The sequence below is a fragment of the Heliangelus exortis genome, chromosome 9, assembly GCF_036169615.1.
Source record: "Heliangelus exortis chromosome 9, bHelExo1.hap1, whole genome shotgun sequence".
In the NCBI taxonomy this organism is placed as follows: Eukaryota; Metazoa; Chordata; class Aves; order Apodiformes; family Trochilidae; genus Heliangelus; species Heliangelus exortis.
Window position 1 is genome coordinate 19,442,070 of NC_092430.1, and position 16,403 is coordinate 19,458,472.

The 16,403-nt window shown below is 42.5% G+C and overlaps 1 protein-coding gene across 9 annotated transcripts in view; it reads right to left on the bottom strand.

Annotated features, from left to right (window-relative positions):
• LOC139799991 (calcium-activated potassium channel subunit beta-2) overlaps positions 1-16,403 on the bottom strand; it is a 132,139-nt gene that overhangs the window by 23,111 nt on the left and 92,625 nt on the right. The window lies entirely within an intron of this gene.

Consider the following 16,403-nt stretch of genomic DNA (forward strand, 5'->3'; position numbering starts at 1 on the left):
GGAGTGCCCAGCTGACTGCACTAACAAGAGGGCAGTCAGTGGGAAAACCAGACCACTGCTGAGGTTTCACATGTCACATCTTACTAAAGACCATTACCTGGAGATGTCTCTTAATGCTGAAAAAGTGAGACTGAGGTGTGAAGCTGAGGGACAGAGCAAGGAGGTGATTTGCACAGGCTCTTCTTCACCAAAAGTGTGCTGGAAAAAATGCTGGGACAGGTTGCCCAGGGTGGTGGTTGAATCACCATCCCTCGAGGTGTTTAAAGGACATGTAGATGTGATGCTTAAGGACATGATTTAGCACAGGACTTGGTAGAGTTTGGGTAATCATAGAATCACCAGGGCTGGATAAGATCTCTAAGATCATCGACTCCAGCCACCTACCCTGCAACCCCTAACCATTAAACCATCCACTATAGCTCTTAATGGTTGGACTCCCCAGTAAGCAGGCTGGCTTCTTGCTCTGGGGACTGGTGTAAAACTTGTTGAGTTTCCCTGGCTGTCAATGACTGCTGCTGGCTTAAATCTGCTGGCATATGCAAGGGACAGCTAGTTGAGATTTAAATATCAGAGTGCAAGATTGGAGGAACAAGAGCTAGAAATTATCTGTGTTACATTAAGGCAGAGTATTAGAAAGACAGGGAACAGAGCATAAAGGGTAGCATTATGTGAGAGAGTAGGAATGGGTGGGTGTTGCAGAAAGGTGATAATGAAATCTGAAGAAGCAAGGAATGGGAAATCTGGTGGAGTCAATGAGTCAAATGACTGCTGAGACAAAGCTGCACCAGCCTACTAGGTTAAAAATCAGTGTGAGCCCTAAATCACCTGCTTTGTGGATGAGTTTAGTGCATGATAGACTGGATGGTACAGATGGAGATTTGGCCTCCTTAGAAAACCAGCAGCTTGAGAGCCCTGAATCTCTTTAGAGATGTGTTCTTGAAGTATACTTTTTAGCATAAAGCCATTTTTTCCTGAGAGTCAGGAAAAATGAGGAAGAACAAAAGCAAAGTCTTTTTAGAGGCAATAGTGTACACATGCCCTCTATGCAGTCTTGAACCAATGAAGAGAACAAAATCTCTGGAGATCTCTGAGGCCAGCAGAGCACTGCAAGCAATGAGGGGCCATGTCCATGGAACAAAACCCCAGTGTATTTTGGTCACGTAACTGGATTAGAAATGAGAACAATGGTAGGAGCAGGCATAGATACTTCCATTCCTCACATGGCAATAATATATATTAATTACAGCAAGCGTCCAGCTTCGAACAATGTCACTGCAGTGCTATTACTGTTGAAAAGTATTGAGTTTCCAAGGAGGTGAATGTCTTTTTCTCTCCCTAATCATGATTACTTGGCTTAGTACTTGGGCTAAGCTTTTATTTAACCAAGATAAATGGATATTGCCAAAACCAGCAAGTTAACACTATGCATCACATTATTACTCTCCTAGATTTCTTGCCTTGTGTGCTATTTCACTTGGCTGCTAAACACAAACAACAACAACAATAGGAAGGAGGAGCTGTACAGAATTCAATATGGATTAAATATAAAGAAAAAAAATCTAGGTTCTGTGCTAGCATTTCCCTCAGTCAACATAACAACAGTATTTTGCCCTATAATTTCACTTTCTTTTCACTTTCTTTTCACTTCTCACCGTATTTTTGCAGACACCACCAGCCTGAGTAATATTTTGCTGCTTTCAGTTTGGAATCCTGATTTATCATTTGAGCTAATGAGCCAATACGATAGGTTAAGATCCAGAAGAATGGACCCAAATTAGAAGCAGAACTTCTGTCAGTGCCAGCAGGACTTCCACGCTTCATTTCCCCCAGGGCACAGCCAATGTTTTCCTTTCCAACAGTGCAGGACAAAACTCCTTTAAGGAACTGGTGGCAGCAAAACTGTGCATTGACAACACGTTGAGTTGTCAGGATGTGGGAATAGATTTTGGTTGCTGGGCTGTTTGTGAGTTGTTTCCTGGTAGCTCCTGGAAGATACCCACCTCGGTACAGAAGTTCAAGTGCAAAGTAGCCTGGAAGAATTGCCTTTCTAACCAAGCCAGTGAGGGGTCAGGCACTGAACAGCTTCCAGCTTCTTCTGCAGAGGGGAGTTCACCACCAGTCTGGCTTTTGATGACCAGGGCAGGCAGCAGATCCAGGGGAATTCCTAACTCAGATCCTCAGACTCTGCCAATCCCGCTATTTCAGCAGGCATTCTGCTCCCCACCTCTCTACCCACTCCTGGGGGGATCTGCAAGGCTGTGCATAGACATCTTACTGGGTGGGCAGCTTCCTAACCATCTCCCACAACTCCTTACACAGTGGTGGTGTCCAGGACATGCCATGTGTCCAGCTGTGTGGATGTGCAAGTGCCATGTGTTGGACCCTTCACCAGAGAAAAAGCTCCCAGTTTTCTCAGTCAGGTCTATGCACCAACCCCTTTCACGTGCACAAGGGCTGGTGCTTTGGGGATGAGGCATTTAAAATAGAAAAGACTTGACAAAGCAGGAAGTGGTACATCTGCTATAGGCACAGAACTACTCATCATCAAGGCATGGCAGCCAGACAAATGTCCCATCTCTGTCTTGGGGACACTCCCAAGCTGGAGAGCCCCTTGGCACCTCACTGAGATTGATCATCTCTGTACTCTGCCAGCTTTGCTCTGGGCAGGGATGTGCTGCTGGTGCCAGCCAGCTGTCACCCAGCAGTTGCTGAATGACAGGAACTATCAAGATCAAGGCAAAATTCAGTGTCCTAACACACCAAGTGTCACATGGGTGATTAAAAGCAGATTCTGGCTACTAAAACATGCATTGATGACACACTAGAGACTTGCCCAGAAAGCAAGGACTTGCCCCTACCCTTGAGTGCCATGCAGATGGGATTTATCCAAATAATTACCACCAGACACAGCCTGCACCTTCTCACCTTGTCTCAGCTTTTTTTACCTGGTCTTCATAATTTGATACTGCCATTCACAAAAAAGGGAAATAGATGTTGAAAATCAGGACACGTGGGTTATGTATTCTCTACTTTTTGGTGCAGTTTAACAATCACCTTTTTTTTTTTTTTTTTTTTCTTTTTTTAATTCTCACCTTTTTTAATGCTTTCATGAATGCTCTTCCTGCAGAGGCAGAGTTCATCCTAAGAGTCTCTGAGCCCCAGCAATCATGTGAATTACCTTAAACTAAAAATGCAGGAAAGCTGTATTTCACATTGACCTTGAAATCTTGATGGCCACTTACATCTTCCACGGGTGTGGATCTCATTACAAAGGTGCTTTACAGCAGAGCTTGCAGCTGAGGAGGCTGCTAAGGTGAATTTAATGAAAAATGTTTCTCACATGTAGATATTCTCAAGATCCTACTGGTGCAGTAGGTAAATAAAAGCTGGTAGTCTTCTTCCAAATGTGTCCAGAGGGCTTTTCTCCCATATTAACTTGATAGCAGTAATTAAATTACAGAAAATATTACCAGAGGCTTCTGTAATATGGACCAACTTCCACCCCCACCAGCTCCTCTTCCTTATACTGCAAATACTGTCATCCATTCCTCAGCTCATTTTTTTCTCCCTCCTTTTAAATCTAACGAACAAGCCTAAAGTAGTCTATCATTTCAGTGCTCTTTGATATGTACTTCAGAGGAGAGTGGGCACTTGATTCTCTTATTTACATCAGCAAAGTCAGGAGCTGAATGCAGAAGCAGGAGAAGGGACAGTTCAGTGCCACAGACCCTGGCAGTGCCAGAGCAAAAACATTTCTTCTGTTTGCTGTGGTCCCTTGGGGGATCCTAACAGCTGGACTAATGTTGGATGTAATTTAAAAATACTCTCTGTAAACTGGTGGGAGGTTTGGTATAGAAATAAAATCCCTGCTGAAAAAGTGCTTAAAACCTGGATTTTGACCTTCATGCAAGCCAAAAGAGAGATTTTTTTTTTTTTTTTAATATCTGTAAAGATTTAAAAAATGTTGTGGAACATTTTGTCCAATAGCAGCTCTTCTATTTCTTCACACTGTTTGTATTTCCCTTTCGAGTCCAATATTCATTTAAAGTCAAGCATTTTATCACCATTCCACTCAAATGTCTGAGTCAGATGCTTACAATGTAACACCAGCAGCAGTGCTAGCAGTGGATATGTACGTACATGGAAAATCAACCTCCTGCACTACAGCCCAAAGGAATGCCTTTTCTTTTTTCTTTATCCCTGGGGAGTTATTTGCTTTCAGAATATATTGCTATTGGTGCCTTACAGCTCTTGGAAAATGTTTCTACCAGAGTATTTCAGCTGTCAGAGTGCTCCCCAGTCAGACCAGTTTGCTGGTGCAAAGTTCTGAGCTGGGGGTGGGAGTCTTGCTATAAAATGCACTTGGCTTCCTATCACTTGGGTGCAGAGAAAAGCAAAGTTTATTTAATCTGGAAAGTAGAAAGCTGGTGTGGAATAAGGATGAGCATCACTGTTCACCTTTTCAGCTTCCCTTTATGACCTCAGGAATTTTGCTTTTCCTCTACATTCTACCTGCTTTTCTTCTACCACCACCTTGTAAGTTCTCTCTTCCTTCACCACTGCTGGAGCAAAAGTGCTTTTAGCAGCCAGCTCCTTTTGGGGCTTGTAGGTCCCAACCTTGGTCTGACATGCAAGTAACTATAGGGTGACAGAAGATGCTCATTGCTGCTGTGAGTCCTACCACAGGACACCAACACTGGCATTATGATGGTGGGAGAGGAAGGACTGACTAGGAGACAGCACACCCAGTTCTGTTTTTGCAGGCTTTGATGCACAAAATTAATTCCTTGCACACCTGTGGGGTGTGCAAATATTGAGTATTGGCCACCAAGCAAAGATATGCATGTGTAGGTTCTTATTCCATCTACCCTGCAGTAAATAAAACCCAGCAGACCTGGAAATTCAGGTTGGCTCTAAGAGAGCCCTGACCCCCTTTCTGCTCATCTCTGAAAGGGCATCACCCCAGGTGTTAGCTTGGTTGTGCTTGGATGAGTACCAGCAACTGCAATATTTCTGACAGTATTTCCTAAGCATCTGTATTTGCACTTCTGTGGAAAACATGGAGCTGATCTGGCAGGACCTAATTTGGGAACTGTAACACAATCACAGTGAAAAGCAGTCCTGGAAGACCACCTGTGGATTTCAGCAGAGCAGATCTCCCGTAGTTAAGTTAAATGTCATCACACTGTACACAGCTGCTGATTTCAGGTTTGCTAATTTGTAAAACAATGTGAAGAAGGTGCTGCAGTTGTGAGCACAGCAGGTGAATTATAGGTACTTAGGCAGCGCTGTAGGGATATGAATTCTGTTTATTGCACAAGCCTGCCTCTATAATTAATAGAAATAGCAACATTTCCTTGATCTGTTTTCATTAACTCAGACTGATGGCTTGGGGAGGTCAGAATGGATTAGGAAACACATTTTTGGAAGAAGAGGAGAGAACTAGAGGACTTTGTCAGCTCTTCAGCATCAGTTCAGATTTCTTTCAGCCTATCAGAAACAAAATTGCTAGTGATGCTCAGTGTGTAACAGACCATCTATCACTATAATTGTGGCTTTATTTTGGTTTCCCCTGCTTTGGGAGAAAAGATCCAAACTTGCCTAGCTGCCTACCTGAACTGAACGTTATGGAATGAGTTTTCAAACCTTGAGAACCAGCCAGAATCAGTCCAAAGCCTGCTTAAACCCCAGCAGCTCTCTAACACCAATGCCAGCACTGCCCAGTAAGAACTGGCTTCAGGGCTTACCTAACAAGCTGAAAAGGATTGGAACAAGCCATATCTCCTTTAACAGGAGTTTTATGGGCCTTTCCCACTCTCTTAGGAGACATAAACTTATCAAGGTTTTAAACGGTGCTTTATTTATCTCAGTGGTGTAGTCTGATACTGTTCCCACAGAAGCACTGGTGACACTTTATTGCTGTAGAGAGGAGGGCTCTGCATGAAGTGGATGCTTGTGCCAGCTTAGCCATGGCTGGTGAAAACCAAAATACAGCCCAGGCTTCAGCCTGTGGGTGATTTTATTATTTTGTATGCTTTGGGGTCTGGAAGCAAGAGGTGTCCAGAAATGAGCATCAAAAAATGAGCTCTTGGAGCAAGTCCAGAGGAAGCCATGGAGATGATCAGAGCACTGGAGCAGCTCTCCTGTGAAGACAGGCTGAGACATTAGGTGTTGTTCAGCCCGGAGAAGAGAAGGCTCTAAGGGCTGAAAGGGCTGCAGGAAGGCTTGAGAGGGACTTTTGACAAGGTCATGGAGTGATGGGATGAGGGGTAGCAGGTTTAAGCTGAAAGAGGGAGATTTAGGTTAGATGTTTGGAAGAAATTCTTTTCTGTGAGGGCAGTGAGACCCTGGAACAGGTTCCCCCGGGGAGCTGTGGATGCTCCATCCCTGGAACTGTTTAAGGCCCAGTTGGATGGGGTTTGGAGCAAACTGATGTAGTGATGTAGTGTCCCTGCCCATGGCAGGGGGGCTAGAACTAAATGATCTTTAACATTCTTTCCAACCCAAACCTCCCTATGAGGTGATTCTCTGAAAAGCAGACAGCTACACAAGGGCCTTGTCGCTTCTTCTGGTGGAAAGCTTTGCCCCCCACCCCTGTCCTACTCAGAATCAGAGGCACAGGAATAGGTTTGTCAGAGATGACTTATGTTCCCAATAATTCATTGAAAAAATATTAATCCTAATAGCTTTCTAACATGAAGTACATATCAAGCACTGAACCGCTCTGTGCAAGGGGGGGATTTTATTGACATGACTTCTTAGCCAAATGTAATGCAATTAAATGATTGGATTTCATTACGTATATTGACACGGTGTCAGTGACAATTTCCATTCTCCCTATTATTTCTATAAATAAAGTCACCTGCCATAATTAGAAAATATGATCATGCTAAGACCTCCATTAATTCTTCCCTATATTAATCTAAGAGCTGGGCAGATGTTTATTAATACCTTGTTACATTGCCTTCATCAGCTGTTACCAAAAATAGAAAGGCTGAGACCTGATCTCATGCTGAAGGTTAAATAAGAGCAGATATGGCTACATCTTGGCTTCTGGTTAGCTTTTTGACAATACCTTGGGTTTTTTATCAAAATGCTTTTTAAACCTTTAACCTCTCTTCCCCTCAGTGTGCTTCAGACCACACATGAAACAGTGGTGTTCCCCTCCCTCCAGCACTGAGTTCAGCAGCCCTTTAGCTGCATCCTGATGTCAATTTTTATTTCAGTGGAGCTGAATTACATCAGTCCATGACCTGCCTTCTGCTTCTCCCTCCTGAAAGATACTTAAGGAGCAGCAGTGCTGGGCGAGATCCCAGGCTGACATCATTTGGCACTGGGCACCCATGGATGGGTGCTTAGGAGAGATCTGGGGAACAGCAGTTCCAGAAGGACCTGCACCAAGCCACAGTGGGTGCTGGGATCAGCCCCATGTGAGACCTCATGCTCCATCCTGGGATCAGGGATATCTGGCTTGGAAGGTATCAGAGCTGCTCTAACCTCTGTCCCAACTTGTCTCCCATTGTCACCTTCACTGGGTCTTCTGCCAAGAAGCTCCACAATTTACTTATGTTTGCTGTGAAAGTGTTTTGTTTTGTTTTGTTTTAATCTTGTGCCCAGCAACCTGAGGTCACTTCCTGATCTTCCCCTTTCCTATTTGTCTGGCATTTTCTGTCAGCATTTCAATTAGTTTTAAAATGAACATTTCTATTTCATGGCTCTTCACCTACTTGTTTTTTATTTATATTTAACCCTTTTCTGAGTGTTCGCATTGATTCTGATAACTCTGTTGGGAGTTTATCTGTATAAATAGATCAATAGCTTTTGGACTGCACTTTCTAAAACAATAGACTGAGATGTTTGCTTCAAACTTGAAAACTTCTGAATTGAATTTATTACTGCAGCAAGCTATTACAAATAAAATTACTTCAATCCCATGGTACAAAATCCTAAGTGGATTTTTTAATATTATTTTTACTTTTGTCCTGGCCAGTAGTATTTAAGCAATCTTCTTCCTACTTTTTCCATTACAGACACCCTCTGTTTATCAGGGGAAAGGACACCATGGACATGATAATGATGGGACTCTCTCCAGAGTTGAAAGATTTGGGTTAACTGCTGGTTCCACAAGAGAAGGGTGTGTGGATCATCCTGGGCTCCTTCATGGGACTCATCTAAGGGAAGGATCTAATAGGAACCAATCTCCCACCTCAAAAGAGCACTGTACCCTTCTCTCAAACTGCAGTAAAACAAACCCTCATCTAATCTGATCAAAACTAAATGCAGGAATAAACTACAGACTTTCTTTTCTATTTCTAGTTTTAGCTTGCTCAAGGAAAGACCTCTTTGCACTGTCTTCCTCCAAGCCAATTTAGGGCGAAGTGTAAAAACATAATTCCACCAAATCTCTGTGTGAAGCCACCAAGAACGCAGCGAGGTAATAGTATAGCAAGATAAGGGGGATTAAGATTACTTCTGGGCTTCTTAAGAAATAAGGGGTGAAAAAGTTAATGGAATACTCAACTGGGAGACATTGCTGGGACCTGCAAAATTGATAGACCAAGATAGCTGCGTGCACAGCAGCTGCATTGTATGAAATACCACTGCATGGCCAGACTTTTCCATGTACCTTGAAGCCTGCTGAATACCACATGGATCATAGCATGGACCCTTAGGAGCTGTGGGTAATGAAGTTGATCATTTCCAGCTGATGTGGGCAATAAAGAAGTAGCTGAAGTACAATGAAATGAGAAATACAATGGCCGGCAACATAATGGCACAATCACTGCAAGATGGGCAGTGTGTCACCTGGTGACTGTTCATGGAACCCTCAGAGGATGGGTCTCAGAATCAGATTCAGGGTCTGCCTATTGATTACATCTCATTTAAGAAGGTCTGGTGTTTGCCTCCCACCCACTTGTGATTTTTCTGGGGCAATTTGGGTTTTGTTTAGTTCAGGAAACTGCTTTGGCACAAACACAGCAGTGCTCCCTGCATTCAGTGTTCAAGAGCAGCCTGTATTGAGAAATTGGTTTTATTGTTGTGAAAATTAGATGTTACTTAAATTGCTGTGGTGAGTTTTAGTGGAATGTGCTGCAGGGACAATAACAGCCACTGACAATCCAAATCCAATGGAGGCCTGATCCGGATTGTATTGAAACTGAGGAAGAATTTCTGTTGTACTTAATAGACATTGGTTTCAGCCTCAAAAGAGTGCACTTCAGACTGAACATCTCTTACTTTGCAGAGGTCTTATTAGATTTGCAGAGTTGCTATTAAATTTGCCCAGTGGTATGAGAACAGTACTATTCTGTTAAATTACTTTTTCACTTAATAATATATTCTTTTCCACAGAAATTTTTCTTTCTTAAATTCTCTTTACCTGTTTGCCTCCAGCTGGTTAGGGGATCCATTCTTGTACTTGTCAAATGTATGCTAAATTTTATTTTTGTTCCTTCGGCAGAGTGACCCTTTTTTACTGGTGGAAGCAAAACAAGAACCTTTTGAATTAAGGGTAAACCAAAAGCAAACCAGGTGCTTGACCTCAAACTCTACCAGAGCAAGGCTCAGCACTGACTTCTGGGGGAGCCCTCATAATACCAGAGCCTTTCTGTTAGAACATACTGATACACTTTGTGAGCCCATTCTTAATGAAACAGATCTCTGAGTTCCTATCTTTATTATATTATTTGTTGTATTTCCACCTGTAGCATCAGCAGCACTGAGTGCTTTGAAGAGATGTAGGAAGACAAAGTCCTTGCCTGAAGAGCTTAATATTCATATTTTATTCAAAATAATAAACACCCGTACTTTGAGGCTGTAAGATACCAGATTAAAAAGGCTTTTCTCCTTAAATTAGCTCACAGAAATCCAGCTCCCTGAAGGGAGCAAAGGAGGCAGCTGTGGAGGGAAGGGAGCCAGCACTACCAAGTACAAAGCAACTTTCAGCTGCCTCACCCAGAGATGCACTTTCAGCCACAGCCTGGGGTCTTTACAGACACTTTTATCCCTGGCAGCCCAGCTGGGATCAGAGAGGATCAGATCCACCCTGCCTGGCCTTTCCTCTGCAGAAATGAGCCCACTGGGTCTCGTCTGGCATAAAGGAACCAGGGGCTGTGTGATGGGGATGCTGCCTGGGGGTTCAAATGGCATCCCTCTCAGCAAAATCTGACTGCTCTTCCTTTTCACCACAATTCAAGAGTGTGTAGCACAGTTTCCTGGTCAGTTCTGATGCTGTGCACAGGCAGCACTGCTCTCAGTGTTTTGTCACAGTATAATTACTTTTTATTTCTAGGTGAGGCACGGAAGTGTTGACATTCTTTATAAAAAATTATTAAATTATCTAAAACCAAAGGAAAACTAAACAACAGCATAAACTTTTGAAAAAGGTTATATTTCTGTATCAGGTACACTTGAAGATTAATGGAAATAAGTACTTCTGACATAGTGGACAACAGTGAGAGAGAAATGCTCAGTGCTCAGGAAGGTAACAGTGAACACAAGTAACAGGTTTTTTAGGGGAGAAAGGAAACCCCACTGTTGCATGCTGACATTTGAGAAGCAAAGCTGACAAGAGTTTTGAAGCCACAAGTTCCAGCTTGTTGCAGAATTTAATGTTTCCATGAGTGATATTTGGTTAGATGTAAGCACAGTACTGGAAATTTAGGATCATCAACAGAATAAGTTACACTAAAATCTGGGCAAAGAGATTGGAAGGTAGATGTAAGTGCTTCAGTCATGATGAGCTTTATCCTCCAATGTTTTTTTGTTTTGTTTTGTTTTTAAATAGTCTGTGAGTTCTTATCGGATTTGAAATTGTTTCCATTACAGACACCACAGATTTTGCAAGGCAATCTGATGGGATTATAGAAGAACAGTAACAGAACAACAGAAGTCATGCAGGTTGAAAGTGATTCAGTTTTGACTTAATGATCTCTCTTTTATGAAGTGCTTCTCACAGATAAAATTTCCATGTTTTGTTCCTGGCCACAACACAGTGACAAACCCCCTGATCACAAACCTCCCTGAGCCACTCCTGGTGCTTAAGAAAACATCTGTAAGGTGATCAAACCCAACCTTTGTCATTGCAGGGTTAATTATTTCTGAAACTCAAGTGACACACAAAGGAAACTGCCCAGGGAGATGCAGGACATAACTCCAGCTATTAGCTGCAGAAATCGCTGGGGAAATCACTGAGAGGCTGCTGGTGGAGGGAATGGGCCCATGGGAGACCCCTGGGAATGCCAGGGTACCCGAAACTCTGCACCAGAGCACCCTGCCAAATGCACAAAGCTAAAGGCTCTTCCAAATGACACTTTGATTAACACAGGATGCAGGATGCTGTGCCAACCAGCCTGGTGCTGACACTGCAATGAACCAGGCAGCTCAAATCTGAGAAATAGAAAAAGCAATAGGCATTATAAAGGAGTTGTGCGTAGCCCCAATGACTTTGTCAGTATATTGTTTTTTTCCATAAAGATCTGGCAGGTCTGACATTTTATTGTATTGGTTCTCAAGGAACATTGCAAGAATATTAGAGATAGGGGAACAAGCAGAGCAGTCTGATAACTTACTCTGATTGTACCTACTGAGGCAAAATTACATCCAAGGCTTCCCTCTCCCATATGTGAGGTTAGATCTTGCTGATTTTGTCAGCAAGGTCATTAGCACCCACACTTAATCCTAAACCTATTCTGATATTTGTTTAGGAGCTTTGAGTAATCTCTTTAAGAGAATTAACAAGTGCTGGAGTCCTAAGGAGCAATCTTCTCTCAGCCCTATCTGGAGCAGAAAGATTTGAGGTCGTAGCTGGTTGAAGGTTTTTTTAAGGCAGTCTGGAAACAAATTTAATTCTCTTTAGAGCTAGTCAGGTTATGGAGAGTGAAGGGACAAAACTTGCAAATGATTTTAGGCTGGTTTTTAGGCTCAGCTGTCTGCCTGCCCTGGGGGCAACCCATGATGTATTATTATTATTGTGATATGCAGAGGGGTTTACTCCAACAAGTTTCCCCTCTGAGCCACCTACACCTGCAGTCAGAGGCCATGTGAATGTTCTGCTGCCTTTTTCACCATATGCTGCCTGCTGTCCCTTCATGATACAGGGCTGGCCCTGGAGCTGTGTGATGGGAGCTAACTTCTAGTTAAGAGAAAGGATGGGAAAATTCAGTGAAACAAAGTCACTGATGCTCAAATGCCAAGCTGTTACATCTTCAGTAAGTCTTAGTTCAGAAAACAGTTGTCTTTTTTTTTTTTTTTTTTTTTTTTTTTTGTTAACAAATAATTAGAAAGATTATTAGTGGCTATAAAGTCAAGTATTCACTTGAGGTTCTTGGGTTAAATGTTGTGCCTTGAGGAACTGGCTTTAAATTCTTTCATCTAAAGGCAACCTGTGTGATCTGGTTGTTGGATAGATCTAAAATAAACCATTTCTACATTTTCTTGTCTGAGAATATGTGGCTGGCATCACGTAAGATTAGCCCTTCTCTTCCAGATCAGTCTAAGAAAATGAAAATCCCACAAAAGTAGTGTTAAAAGACATATCATGTTAGGCGGAATGATCACCTAACCACTTGTGGTGGTGTTGTACCTTTACACTCTTTTCCTTCCCAGAAGGGAAGGAAATTTTTATCTAGATCTAGAAACTAAAAACAATATCCTAGCCCAAAGTGGTGGATGCTGTGAATGCTCCTCTCAGGCACCTGACTGTTTCATAGCTGCCAGCAACAGAGAAATTTATCAGCTGTCTGAGGCAAGATCACCAGAAGGAATCATATCCCACTTGGAGGTAATGTTAGGCTATTGCAGGCTCAACAGTAAAAGTAGGTTTAGGTATTAACTCATCTTGACTTTCAAGCTTTGGACTGAAAGAAAATATAGAACATAACTGGAAATCCTGAGGCCAAATAACCCAAACGTAAGAGCACATAATGCAGCAGCTATATTAGACAAGTGAAAAGCAGTAGTCTTTCTAAATCACATTCTTCTACATTCAAGAGACATTTATGTACAGGTCTATTAATATTGCAATGCTTGGAGAAACTGCAGCTTATACAAGCAAGTGAAAGCACTGACTGTAGCATACAGGCAATCTCTGGCAAGGCCTGTACAATTGAAGGTAAAAGAAGTATGGTGGGAGTTGACTAAATAAACACAATATTTGCATGAAAGAGAGTAGGGAATATGGTAAATATGAAAACAAGTTGTTGACAGATTCAGCATAGCCTTGGCAGATCTTCTGTAGGGGTGTGGATGACTCTTGCCTTTAAGTCACCTGCTTTTGGATTATTATTCAGATGAAGCCTTAAGTACCAGTTTACAATGCATGTCAGTGTTAATGAAAGCCTTGCAGTGGGTGTTTCTGGAAAATCCACAATTTATAATAGCCTAAGTCCTGGTCTGTAATAGCTTGGTCCTCTGTCAAACACATCACTATTTGCAGAAACAAAACCAAGACATAAAAGACCTGAAACAAAAAAGAAATTAAATAGGAGCTGCTTCTTTGTGGCCTCTCAGAGATAAGGTGTGTGAGAGTGAAGACATACCATGTAATTTTCTGGCAGAGAGCAAATATAAGTATCATATGGGTATTGCATTCATATACCAGCACTTTTCTGTATGTAAGAAAGGGTAACTGGTTGGGTAAATGTTAATGACCATGCCTTTCTTATTTTTCAACCATCACATCTGCACCTTGAAGCCTACTAATATCCCTGATAGAACATACAACTCACAGAAGCACCTGTGGCAGTCTCAGACATGCCCAGGTGGTTAGGAACTCAGGCTTTGGTTATGTCATGTGAAGGGAACCAGGAAGCACTGATATTCAGAGTATGGTATCATCAAAATATTTTTGACACGGCATATCCTAATGTTATATACCCTAGCATTGCCAGAAGGAGCAACAAAGTGTGAAAAAAAAATGTTTTTCTTTACCCTGTGTCTATTTGAAGAGTGAGATATAATTTCATGCACAGCGTGCTACTACTAGCAAGAGCACAACCATGGAACATCTATTGCTAGTGTTTTTTTATTATTAACTACTACTACTACTAATGTATATTTTCACCTGTGAGTGGAGGTATGAGATAAAGATATTCCCGAGCCAGTTTGAGCAATTTACTCTCCAGCCCTGACTCACCCTTTACTCCGGGAGGCAGAGCCCAAGGGACCCAGTGGTCGGGAGCACAAAGACATCACTGAGACACTTTCCTTAGGACCATGAGCCCCACAGCAATATTCCAAACATCTTCTGCCTCCTGCTCACTGTTCCTTGAACTTTTTGCTATATAAGGGATGCCAAACCTCTAATCTGAATTTCAGAAGAACAATCAATGTATCACAAGGCAAAACCTTCTGCTTGCAAGTAAGTTAACTTCTGCTACTGCCCTGACTTCAGGCTGAGTAGGAAAAATAACCTTTTTTTTTTCTATTATGTTATTTCCAAGCACAGACTGGGCTCACAAACAAATCAAGAAAACAGTTCTTAGGTCCTCAGCTGATATTGTTACAGGGATCTGTTAAAGTTAATGAAACCATGTCAATTGAGAGGAATCAGCTTAAGATGTGCTGGGTTTGTGGGTTCCAGGTGCTTGTGATCAAGGCTAGATTAAGAGCAGATAAATAGCTCACTTAGCAGCAGGGGGGGTTTGTTTCTTGGGGGGGCAGCTTTGTAAAGCTTCTTGCTGAGGTGTTTTGAAGAAAACTGCTTTTTTGAGGTGTTGGACAAAAAAGCTGGGAGCTTTTTGAAATGAGGGAAGATGGTTGCAAGCAAGTGGAAAGATACTATTTGTGCCTCTGAGGTATTGTGCCTAATAGTCTGATTAATTTCCTTTTTGTTTGTGCATTGTTTCTTAAAGTATCTTTTTGCTCTGTTGCAGCCTTCGGGAGTATTTATATTGCAGAGTGACACTTTTCTGTGTGTTTGCTGTAATCTGCATTAAGGTTCAGCATGGCTGAATGTGCTTTCCTCCCTGGGTAGGCATCTTGTCAGGGAAGAGCTGTGCAGAAATGAATGTATTGATTTATACCTATCAGGATTTGACAAGAGCACTTGGAGGGTCTCAGTTTTAGTTTAGCTGCTGGACTGCACTAAACAGGACCTGGTTCTCCTGCTCTGACATTTCTTTGATGCAGCCAAGTTGCTTTTGAAGTATTGCAGAAGAAGGTGGAACAGAGGCAGCAGCATAGGTAGTAATAACAGGATAATATTTAGCTAAAATGAGTCAATATTTGGAAAATTCCACTCTTAGTAATAAGACCTTGCCTGAGGGAGGCTGATTGGTGCTGTCTGTGACAGATGAGAGGGTGGGTTAGTGACATGAGACAAAGTCTAAATGCTTTTGTGGCTACCAAGAGGCAGTGCTGGGGGTGCAGCCAGAAGTGTGATGAGGGCACTGAATCAATTGAAACTGGGAAAATAACACATGACAAATAAAGCTTTAGGTGCAGAGCTGTAAAGGGGAAAAATACTGGTGGTTACCTGCTTGGTGGTGGTTGGGGATGTAAACCTGGCTATTAAGGCACAGGCTGTGAGGCACAGCCACAGGTTTCAGGTAAAGGTGGAGAAAGAAAAAGCAAATTTGGAGAAGGTGTAAAATGATAGAGTTTTGAGCTTTTGGGGTGCTTGTCCCTGGTAGCCCTTGAGGGTGATCCTGGCCCCACCTGGGGCTCCTCATGAGCCTGCCTAATCTGCTTTTCTGGGGCTGGTATCTCCTGCTGGCATCAGAGCACAGGGCTCTGGCTGTGTTATGCTGACACTTGTCCTGTAGCACTGATGGCAGTAATGAATGATAGTCTGTAATTCTCCAATATCATCTTCAGGATACTTAACAACATGCTACTGACAGCATTTTTGAGGGCTGGATTTCAGCCAGTCTCTTGAGGAAGTGAAAGTTTGGCCACCATCCTACAACAGAGTTCCAGTCTTTAATGCTGATGATTAGGGGTGAAGGACTTGCTATCTTTCTCCTTCCTGACTACCTCCCCCAAGCAAACAACCGTTCCTTACAACATACTTTGTATATCCAGGACTGTTTGGAGGGTCTTTTAGGATGCTAATTGCTTAACCTGATCACCTGGTTGGTTTCAGCTTGATGCTCAAACTCTGAAGCCATGTCCTCTGGGTGAAAAAGTGTTTGTACTCTAATGAGCATTATGGGATGGGAGCAGCTGCCTGTGGTACCTGACAGCAGATCTAGTGACATATCCCTGAAGGAGTTTTGGGCTTGACCGCAACAATAACTCATTAAGTGTAACTCTGAAGGAGCCAATTTTGCTGGTTTTGGAGAGATTACAAATAATTGAGAAATAAATGAGTTGTCTTGCTGTCCTTGGTCCATTGCACATGTCAGCATTTCTCTAGTTATTTGCAGGCTGAATCTGTTACTGACCACTGTATTCCTTGGCAC